Genomic DNA, 11,375 nt, shown 5'->3' on the forward strand with positions numbered 1-11,375 from the left:
GTGAGCTTAATGGGCTCCCTCGGGGGGAATTCTTTATGAACTTGACTCAGTTTACTTTTCCATCCTAAAAGGCATCACTCTGTGGTGAAATTGTTTGGATGTTTATCTTTTCACTCGACCATGAGCTTCCTGAGGGGTTTCGACTGGATCTGTCATTCTGGTTCCTAGCAACTAGCAAGATGACTGGCTTGGAGTTGGGTTTATTTGAAAGGCAACTGAACTAATGTGGGTGAGGATTCTCTGGGTCTTCAAGTCAGGCTGGAAAGGTGAGATTTGAGTAGGTGAAGAACATTTGTTAGATTATGAATGGTATGAATTGGGTACACTTGGCTTTGGTCCAGTATACCAATGTCTAGGACCATCAAAAAGAAATACCACCTGTCACGTAGGTAACTTCCTCAAGTCTGGTAGCTTGCGGCCACGTACTGCCCATCATTCACTTTGCAAAAACGTCCACACGTACCCTACGGTGGACTATCCTTCAACCAGAAAAGAGAATGAAGTCCTCTTCATACATGCTGCAATATGGATGAACTCTGAAACGTTCTATTAAGCGAAAGAAGCCAGATTCAAAAGGTCACACCCTGTATGATTCGTCTACACAAAATGTCTAGAGTACTTAAATCCATAGAGACCGAGGGCAGATCAGTGGTTGCCGAGAGGTAGGGCTTGGGGAGGAATGGGGAGAGATTGCTTGTGGGCAGAGGGTTTCCTTCTAGGCTGGTAAAGACGCTCTGGAGTAAGGTCGTAGCAGTGGTCCTACAATACCGTGGATGAAATTAATGGCAACGGACTTGCATGTTAAAATGGTAAATTTTAGGGGCGCCTGGGTGGCTCAGTCATTTGTGCCTGCGACTTCGGCTCAGGTCTTGATCTTACGGTTCGTAGGTTCGAGCCCCGTGTCGGGCTCCGTGCTGACAGCTCAGAGCCTAGAGCCTGCTTCGGATTCTTTGTCTCCCTCTCTCTCTGTCTTTCTCCCGCTGTCTCTCCCGAAAATAAACATTTAAAGCAAAATTTTAATGGTAAATTTTACATTATCTGTATTTTACGACAATTTTTAAAAAGCCACTAAAAATAAGGACTAATTCTTAGAAAGACTAATTTCTCTAGGGTCCTGTGGTTTCGGGCAGCACAAGCAATTTGGGAAGGCTGGGGGTCCCTGGTTTAAAAGTTCCAGTTTCGTATAGAATGACAGTAGGTTATTCAAGCAAACTAGGATAAGCCAGGGGCACATCTAGCTTTTAACATCTTGCTCATGAGGAGAGGCATTTCTTTCTGATCTTTCTGAGTATGTCCCCCTTGTCACTGTCAGAAAAGTGGCAAGGATAGGACACTGGATCTGACTCAGCGCGGCCGCTCTTCTCTCTGGCATCACGATTGCCAGTCAGCAAGTTAGAAGCTCCAGGGAGACTGTTCCCTTCCTGGCCTCCCGGCTTCTGACTTTGTTTTCTTCTTCCTAAAATACTTGATTTGGATGCCTGTGAAATCAGCCCCTAGGTTTGCACAGTATGGAAGGCCCCCCATTGAGTGTTTGATAAAGTTTTCGAGTTTTGTAAAGAACAGCGACCAGATGTGGCCAGCATCTGTGGTTTGTGGCCAGCGCTCTGCTGAACTTTTTCTTCCCATGGAACCCTCTCTGAAGTTCTTAACTTTCTATGACATGCCAGAGCCTTGAGGGTTGGGGTGAGGTGGGATGGCTCGGCAGACCGCGCGGGGAGATCTGTGTTCCTGTGGTTGTACGTGGCTGGTCGTGGGTGAGATGGGGAGGGGGGGGAAGGAAGGAAATGTAAGAAATGAGCCGGGAGGAGAGGGAGGAGAGGTACTGAGGTCGAGGAGGAGAGACCCCCATCCTCCGCAGCCCCCCGGTGACAAGTGCTTCTGTGTCCCTAAAGGAATCTGCTTCCTGTGCTGTGATCCCTTTTCTTGGGTCTAAAAAATGAAGTAACCAACAGTGACTTGACTTATTTCTAGAAGATTTCCTGAATTGATGAGAGGTGAAAACTACGGACTTTTGGGTTAAGGCCTGCAGACGGCCAGATCTGTAGCCGAAAGCTAGCAATGACATACCTCGAAGTATTTCTTCTCCTCGCTTCTGTGAAATTCTGTGTTGATCTGTGCCATCATTTCGAGGCACGTAGGCCAGGGCTCACGTTTTCAAATGCCCATCAGGTAAAGAAAATGAAAGCTGCAGTCCAGGTATATAGAGTTTGGGGGTGATGGGTACGTCAAACGCCCATCTGGACAGGATGCCTGCCTGTCAGGTGCTGGGACTCACTGCCCCCTGGGAATCTGGGCCCTGGGTTACCGGATCAGCTGCTACCTTTCCTTTTTTTTTTTTTTTTTCTTTTTTCTTTCTTGAGAAAAAGAGAAACCACCTGATTTTATGTGAAATTCGTGAGTCTTTGAAATTCTGTCCGAATCAGAACACAGCTGCAAACTAGACCTGGCTGTTTTGGCTGTCAAGTTAAGGCCAGTGATTGAAGTTAGCCAGTCAGTTCTATAGACACAAAGGCTGGATATGATGTGGGGGGTCGTGCAGAGGCCAAAGAGTTTACTTTTAAGAGTAACACAATTTTGGGCACCCCGGTGGCTCAGTCGGTTAAGCGTCCCAGCTCTTGGTTTCAGCTCAGGTCATGATCTCACGGTTCGTGGGTTCGAGCCCCAAATCAGGCTCTGTGCTGATGCGTGGAGCCTGCTTGGGATTTTCTCTTTCCATCTCTCTCTCTCTCTCAAGAATAAATAAATAAGCTTTTTAAAAAATGTAGATAGAAATGCGTGTGTGTGTGTGTGTGTGTGTGTGTGTGTGTGTGTAAATATAAAGCCAGGAAATCCTCCATATGAAGGAAATTTGAGCTTTGATGAGAAATAATTTTATACCCTGGTTGGGGGTGGAGTGGATAAGAGGAGACACTGTGGGTCTTGGTAGGTGGGGACAGGGGCATGGGGGTCTCTGGTGCTGGGCAGAGGAGAACCAGGCAGCGGGAGCAGAGCACAAAAAGAAATAAATTACCTTGGCATCAAAGACAGGACTTCCACATTTACCTGAAGCCTCCTGGTCGTGTGTGGGCCCAGCTCCCCCTTCCCCAAATGCAATGGGAAATGCCCCCCCCCCCCATTACTTAAAGGTGAAACCTACAGGTAAAAGCAAGGAAGAGCCCCATGCCAATGTAGCAGAAATCCTGGGCCATGAACAAGGTAGATGAATGTTGCCTTCCGCTGTTATTTTCTGTTTGTAACTTATTTCCTTGTACTGCTAATCAGTTCTTGTGCGGCCTGGGCTGTACTCACTGTTTGTTACTTGGGTGTGTTCATTTGCTCTTAAAAAAAATAAGGAAGGAAGAAAGGAAGGAAGGAAGGAAGGAAGGAAGGAAGGAAGCAGAAGGGAAGGAAAAGAAAAAAGAGAAAAGAAAAGAAAAAAGAAAAGAAAATTTTAAAAAGTTAGGGGAACCCCGGTGAACTTTCTTTTTTAATTAGGTAGGATCAATGAACATGCCATTTCTCCAAGAAGAACCTTATCCAAGATGAAACGGGAACGCAGGCATCATCCCCTGGGGCAGGAGTGGCCATAGCCAGGAGCGAGTGGAAGAGGGGAATGGCAGGTGGGGAGGGCCTAGGATGGGGAAGGAGGGCTGGTGGCCAGTGGAGTCGGAACTAGAACATTCTGTGAGAAACCTGCGAGCCCCTCTGGCCGGTGTGGCCACCCGTCTGTCCCCAGTTGGGACGTGCCCTTGGCCTTCCCCACCCCTGGTCCGCCATCCATCACCACCGTGCCTGCCTCCCCTGCGCTGATGGCAGAATTTATAGTCAGGTTCTGGAAAAGATGGAAAGGCATGGCAAGCGGGGTGGGGCGCCTGGGAACCAGTTGCGAAATGATAAATCAAGGCCTCTTTAAAGTCTACGATTATTTTCGCATCTTCCACTTTTGGGTTCTTTATACGAGAGGCTTTGAGAAGCAGGGCCACGGCTTACAATGTATGAGTTTTGTTGGTTTTTTTTTTTTTTTTTCTTTTTTAAGAGGGGGAAAAAAAAACCAATTACAGTGATCAATTTGCCGGCTTAAATAGCCGTTGGCTTCTTCGTGGCTGTTTTGCACCTAGGAGTAGAGATCAGAGCTGCAATTAACCCCGTTCCTCTGATTTTACTGTCTCTGGGTAAACTGAGCCCCATCCATCATGCCAAGGGCCCGGGAGAAAGTTGGAGTGGCTGGGGGTATCCGGGACGACAGTGTGGGCGGGTTTCTAAGGCTACCCAGGGAACAATTAAACCGCCACCGTTCCTCACTCCTCGCAGTGGAGCAGAGACCTTCGCCTCTCATTTGCTGGTGCAGAGACATCAGACCCCCGCTCTTCCTTCTCTGGAATCAACCCCACCCCTGGGTTCCAGCTGTCCATGCCACTCAGTGCTCCCTGCGTGCACATCTGTCTCTTAGGACTGCCCCTTGTTGCCTGTTACCTCCTGTGTCTCAAACCAAATTCATCATTTACAACAGCCCCCCTTCCCCGCCCGCCCAGACACACATACCATATATCTAACCTCCACGCCCTTGAAACCAAAACAGACAGCGAGCCTCCCTCGGGTATATGTGTGTGTAGCACGACCTTCCCAGTCCCTCCTCCTCCCCCTCCACTGATTCTCCCCCCCCCCCCGCCCCCACCAGGCCACGGTGGTTCTCACGCACCCACCCCCGGCCTCTCCCTCTGCGCTCCTGCTGCCACCACTCAGGCCGGCTGCTGCTACTGTCCCTTCCTGAGAGGCTCCCCAGCGTCCCCATCTCCGGTCTCACCTTTCTCCTGTGCATCTCGGACACGGCCACCCACTCGATCACGCTGAAACCCCACGCCCCATTGCCAAGCCGCTGGCCGTAATCCTGCCGGAAGCGCAACCTGGTCCTGCGACACAGCCCCCAGCCCTTGGCTCTGGGTCCGAGGCCCCGTGCAGCCCCTCTGCCCTTCCTCTCCGCTGCCGCCTTCGTCCTGGCCCCTGTGGGAACCCCCCCTCCCTGCCGAACTGGGCATCCCCAGTCAACTTCTGCTGCTGCGCGCGTGCCCACGCTGGCCTTCTTCTCCCGGTTGCTGTCCCACTTTATGTCTGCTTCAGCTCTGCTTTGCAGTTGGGTCTTGTGGCTAATCCTCCGCTTTCCCCCCACTCGAGCATGTCTTTTTACTCTTTATTAACGAAACGCGAACAGGGGCGCCTGGCTGCCTCGGTCGTTTGAGCGTCCGACTCTCGATTTCAGCTCAGGTCGTGATCCCAGGGTCGTGGGATCGAGTCCCCTGTCAGGCTCCACACTAGGCTCCACACGCCTAGTGTGGAGCCTGCTTAAGAGTCTCTCTCTCTCCGTCTGCCCCTCTCCCCCCACCCCCTGCCTCAAATTAAAAAAAAAAAAAATTATATTAAAAAAACAACAATACACAAACGTAAAGGGACCATGCCTCTTCCTGTTGGTCAACACAGGGCAGCAAAATCAGGCAGACCAACGAGCCTGGTGGGGAGAGTCACTGGTTTAGACTCCCTCTCTTGACCGGGCCAGTGTGGGGGGTCGGAGGGGGCGGTCAACCCTGAGTGATTGCTGCCATGTGGGTCCACCTTGATTTTTCAAGGAAAGCCGGAAGTCTTAATTTCCGGGTGAAATTGCTTAATTTAATTTCTTTTCACGTCATACTTACAAGGTGCCACCTACCAGGGAAACATAGTCCCTTGCAGTTAGAAGTTAAAGACGACTACAACATGGGGCGCCTGGCTGGCCCAGTTGGTGGAGCGTGGGACTCTTGATCTCAGTGTTGCGAGTTCGAGCCCTGCGTTGGGTGTAGAGATTACTTAAATATAGGATCTCAGGGGCCCCTGGGTGGCTCAGTCGGTTGAGCATCCAGCTTCGACCCAGGTCGTGATCTCACAGTTCGAGAATTCGAGCCCCACGTCGGGCTCTGTGCTGACAGCTCAGAGCCTGGATCCTGCTTCGGATTCTGTGTCTCCCTCTCTGCCTCTCCCCCACTCGTGCTCTGTCTCTCTCTGTCTCTCAAAAATAAATAAAATGTAAAAAAAAAATTTTTTTTAATATATAAGATCTTTAAAAAAAATAAAGCCTACTACACGTGCACCATGGATACGAAATAACAGTGGATTCTGTGTTCAGATACAAAATAGGGTAATAATTCTGCTCTTCAGGATGGGTCTGTGATCCGTAAAAGTACGTGGCGTGGAGATTTGGGAATTGGAGGTTTAGCCTACGAATTTGGGATTCAAATGACAGGAGAAAAATATGGCAGTGTTGGCCACTTTGCCTTTTAGAGATGACCTCAGTAAGACAACATCTCCCTTAACCAGCATAACCAGATGGCTTTAATGTCTCCTTGTTATTTTCATTTGTGAAAACGTTCCAATGAAACAACTCTTACATGGAATTTTTTTGTAGATTGACATTAAAGGGCAGGCCCTTTGGGCGGGGGGGCAGGGGGAACAGGGCGCGGCTTTTACAGGTTGAGAGTGTCTGTACGTTGGGGAAGTTGGGGGAGATCGCAGCCCCGTCCAGGCAGATGAATGACGGAAGGTCACGGGAGGGAATCCAGCAGCTGTCTGCTTTGATAGGCTGAGAAAACAGGAGGCACTGGCCTCAGCAGGTGCACGGGAATCCCTACACAGGTGCAGATTCCAAGTGAACTCTTCTGTGTGGCATTTGGGTCTCTGTGACATTCATCAAACTTTTACAGAGTCCCCGCCACTTGACGCTGAGCATTCGAGAGGGTCCCGAGGTGCACGGTGCATGGGCCAATGTCCCACCTGCAGGTTGCCTCCAGTCTAGGGGGAGGGATAAAGAAACCTCACAACCACAGTGCTGAGAGAGAGAGAGAGAGAGAGCATGTGATTCATGTCCCTGAGGCCCTACATGACCCATCTAGGAAGTTAATAGTAATTAAGAGGAAGAATTTTCCATGGTGCTCTCAGAGCTTCGTGATACTCTTGGGATCCTCGACTCACCTTCGTGGGAGAGTTTGATTTGAATTGTGTCCATCTTAAAAAAAATTTTTTTTTTTAAATTTTTTTTCTTTTTTTTCAACGTTTATTTATTTTTGGGACAGAGACAGAGCATGAACGGGGGAGGGGCAGAGAGAGAGAGGGAGACACAGAATCAGAAACAGGCTCCAGGCTCTGAGCCATCAGCCGTCAGCCCAGAGCCTGACGCGGGGCTCGAACCCACGGACCGCGAGATCGTGACCTGGTTGAAGTCGGACGCTTAACCGACTGCGCCACCCAGGCGCCCCTTAAAAATTTTTTTTAATGTTTATTTATTTTTGAGACAGAGACAGAGACAGAGTATGAGTAGGGGAGGGGCAGAGAGAGAGGGAGACACAGAACCCGAAGCAGGTTCCAGGCTCCGAGCCGTCAGCAAAGAGCCCGATACGGGGCTCGAACCCATGAACCGTGAGATCATGACCTGAGCCGAAGTCGAATGCTTAACCGACTGAGCCACCCAGGCGCCCCGAGTCTTGTGCATCTTAAATCCACACTGAGGGAAACCAGACCCAGTCCCGGTTTTTATGGAAAAAGCCCTTTCTGAGCATAGACCAGGACTCTGAGTACAAGCTTTCTTGGTTTGTTTTTGGAAGCACCTTGTTGCTTGATCACGGATGGGTCGAGAGAAAAAGGAGAAACGCTTCACTTACCGGCCTGTGTGACCCACGTTCTGCCACGTTGTACTACATGGAGGGGGAGTGGTGGATGTTGGGATTTGTGAGATGCCCAGATCTCAGCGATTCTGACTGCCGGTCTTGGCTCCCTGAATCTCTAGCTTCAATGCAGACATCTGGGCCCCACACGCAGCGAAACCCATTCGGGACATCCTGGGTTTTGACGTCCGGCAGGCACCCTCGAGTGTCCTGAAGGGGTGGTCCTTAGAAACTCGTCATTGAAAAGCCTTGGTCTAGAAGCCGGAGAGAGAAGATCGCAGGCAAAATACACCCGTGGAAATAGAGCAGCTGCGTGAGGGCCGCTTGGTGGCCCATCCCAAGTGCTGCAGACGTTTGGGGTTGACAGGGAACTCATTTCGGCCTCGGGACCTGGGAGGCACCTGAGTTAGTGCAGAAGAGATGCGTGGGATTTTGATCGTGTGGAAGGAGGAAGGCACGTGAGGCTAAGAATGGAACGAACAGAAGCATGGAAGCAAGAGAGCCGTGTGTCTTTAAGGGAGCTGAGCCAGTGGCTCCCGGCCTGAAAGCCCTTCGGGGGGACCCCGGGCCTCAGGACAGAGTCCAGACTCCACAGCATGGTTTCCGTAGCCTAGAAGGACCTAGTTCCCCAGTGCTCCCTCCCACGCCCCGGGCACTACGACCCAGCTGTCCTGACTAGTTGACATCCCTCTTTGTGCCCTTGGTTTTGCACCTTCGCCCGGAACACCTCCTCCTTTCTGTCCCTCGTTCCCCTTTGCAAACTTGTCAGTCCTTAGGATTCAGTATAAATGGCACGTCCTCTGGAGCAGCCCATGCACGGCCCCTGGGAAGCTTCGCAGAATGCTCATCCTGATGCAGCACGTCTGGAGTAGGGCTTGGGGTTCCGCGTGTCTAACCGGCTCCCGGGTGAGCCGCTTCAAGCCGCTCCGCTTCAAGGCCCACACGCGGGGTGGAAAGGACGCAGGGCCGCGATTGCGTCCTCAGGCTACCCATCAGAATCGCCTGGAGTCCCCTCCCTATAAACTCGGATTGAGTTCCTCTGGAGCATAGCACGTTGGGACGTTGAGATGGACACCAGCTCGTCCTCAGTTGCGGACCGACTCTTTGCCTGTGCCCCGCACTGGACTCTTAGCCTCCCAAGAGCAGAGGCTGTGTCTCGTTCATGTGTTCATTCATTCGAGAAGAGGTTACGGGGCATCTGTTCTGTGCCACACACTGTGCGAGGTCCTAAAGAGACAAAACAGACCTGGTCCCTGGACTCCCCCAATTTACAGCTTAGAAGGAGAACCATCATTTAGCACAGTGCCTGGCATGGTGGGCCCTTAGTGAGTATTTACTGAACGAATGAAGAAGGGGGCGGGGAGGGTAAGGGTTGTCATCAGAGCACTTTGAGCACAGAGTCACCTGTGTCCCTGGATCGCCTGAGAGCTCGGAGGCGGTGTCAGCCAACCTTAGAGCATCAAATTAGCCGGTTCAGCATTTGGAGAGGGGCCACCGCAGTAGGAAACAAATGGTGCTCAGCATACTTATCTGGGAGCGAGGTGAATTGGCTGGCACCTGGATGGGAGGGACATTCCAGAAGGTCTTGTGAGCAGGTTTGGTGATTGGAAGGTCACAGCTGGCCCCAGGTATACATACTTACCTCCAATACGTAGAGCACCCTCGATCGTCTCAGTATTCAGAGTTCTGTCCCTTGTATTTTCTTCTATATGAGCCTTTTAAGGTTCATTTAAACCCACTTCCCCCATAACAGTTTTAAGTTCTGGGACTGAATTCTCTCCAGCTTTGGGGGCTTTGAGGAACTTGAGCCCTCATATTCAGGGAGACAGTGCTGCACTTGAATTTTTATACCATGCTTGAAAAATTAAGAGTAAAAGGCTTGGGGGGAAAAAAAAGAGTGAAGGGCTTGAAAACCCTATCGATAAATAAAACAAATAATAAAAAGGAGGGAGGAGCCTGTCGAAGACGTGAGATGCCTGGTGGAAAATGAACAGTCACAGGGAAAGAGAATTCGATGTAGAGCCGGGGAGGGGGCAGGAGAGGGGACAGCAAGTGGTCCATGGGATTTTGAGTGGCTGGCCTCTAGCTGTCATCACCTTCCATTGAAATCCTGATGAGTTCTTTTTCTCCCACACCTTCATCAGTGGTTTGTACTCTGGGAAACTGCTTTTCCTCTTAAATTTTTGTACACCCAAATTTCTTTTTTCAAGAACATGTGTTATGTTCTTAGGGGGTTTTTTGTTTGGATTTTGTGTGTATGTGTGTGTGTGTGTGTGTGTGTGTGTGGATCTTTTGGACTTGTGCTTTCTGTGGTTCTTTCATAATTCTTAGATTCCTTCTGGCTGATTTGAGTCTTGACTTCCTTGCTCCCCACTTTCTGTATTAGGTAATAATATCTCTAATTGAGGGGTGCCTGGTGGCTCAGTTGGTTGAGCATCCAAGTCTTGATTTCCATTCAGGTCATAATCCCTGGGTCATGAGATCGAACCCCATGTCAGGCTCCATGCTGAACGTGAAGCCTGCTTAGGATTCTCTTTCTCTCTCTCTCTCTCTCTCTCTCTCTCTCTCTCTCTCTCTCTCTCTCTCCCTGTCTCCTTCTCTCCCTCTCCCTCTCTCCCTCTCTCTCCCCCCTTTCTCTCCCCCCTCTCTTCCTCTCCCTCTCTCTCTCTCTTGCCCTCTGCCCTTCTCCCCCACTCTTACACTGTCTCTCTTTCTAAAATAAAATAAAACAAAAATAATAATATCTCTAATTGCATATTGATGGAGAAAGGGATTTAAAAATAAATTTGCCCACTGAGACAATATGTCTGACATGAAATGTATGCATTATGTGTTAAAGGTATAAATAAATGTGTGTGTGTATGCACACAACTATTACAGAGGGTTCACATAGCACCGATTGTTTAAAAGGCAGAGACAGAGAGAGAGAGAGAGAGCTCACCTGCTGATCACTCATGCTGTCATGTCAAGGGAAGCACTTAAAAGTGACAAATCTGAGGCCAAAGCTCCAGGTGCGGAGAAGCTATTTTGAGCAAGGAGCTCATCAACAGAGCTGGTGTCACGATTCAAATTCAACACAATAGTGGATCCTACGAAAGAGACTCAGGGAAGTGAAAGGCAAAAACATCAGGACCCATTTTTCAGATGGGTGGATGGGTGGGTGGGTGGATGAGTGGATGGATGAGTGGATGGATGGATGGATGGATGGATGGGTGGATGGGTGGATGGGTGGATGGATAGGTGGATGTGTGGATGGATGGATGGATAATGGAGAGATGGATGGATGGAAGGATGATGGATAGATGGATGGATGGGTAGATGGATGGATGAGCAGATGGATGGATGGCTGAGTGAGTGGGTGGATGGATGGATGAGTGGGTGGGTGGATGGACGGATGGATGGATGGATGGATGGATGTGTGGATGGATGGATGGATGGGTGGGTGGATGGGTGGATGGATGGATGGATGTGTGGATGGATGGGTGGATGGATGGATGGATGGATAATGGATAGATGGATGGATGGAAGGATGATGGGTGGATGGGTGGGTGGATGGATGGATGGATGGATGGATGGATGTGTGGATGGATAGATGGATGGGTGGGTGGATGGGTGGATGGATGAATGGATGAGTGGATGGATGAGTGGATGGATGGATGGATGGATGGATGGATGGATGGATGTGTGGATGGATGGGTGGATGGATGGGTG

General features: G+C 50.1%; 1 protein-coding gene across 1 annotated transcript in view; it reads left to right on the forward strand.

Moving 5' to 3' along the window:
- Nucleotides 1-11,375, forward strand: part of STX8 (syntaxin 8) — a 259,347-nt gene that overhangs the window by 180,466 nt on the left and 67,506 nt on the right. The gene's annotated exons all lie outside the window — the stretch shown is intronic.

The sequence above is a fragment of the Herpailurus yagouaroundi genome, unplaced genomic scaffold, assembly GCF_014898765.1.
Source record: "Herpailurus yagouaroundi ecotype Mexico unplaced genomic scaffold, PumYag 208, whole genome shotgun sequence".
Taxonomy (NCBI): Eukaryota; Metazoa; Chordata; class Mammalia; order Carnivora; family Felidae; genus Herpailurus; species Herpailurus yagouaroundi.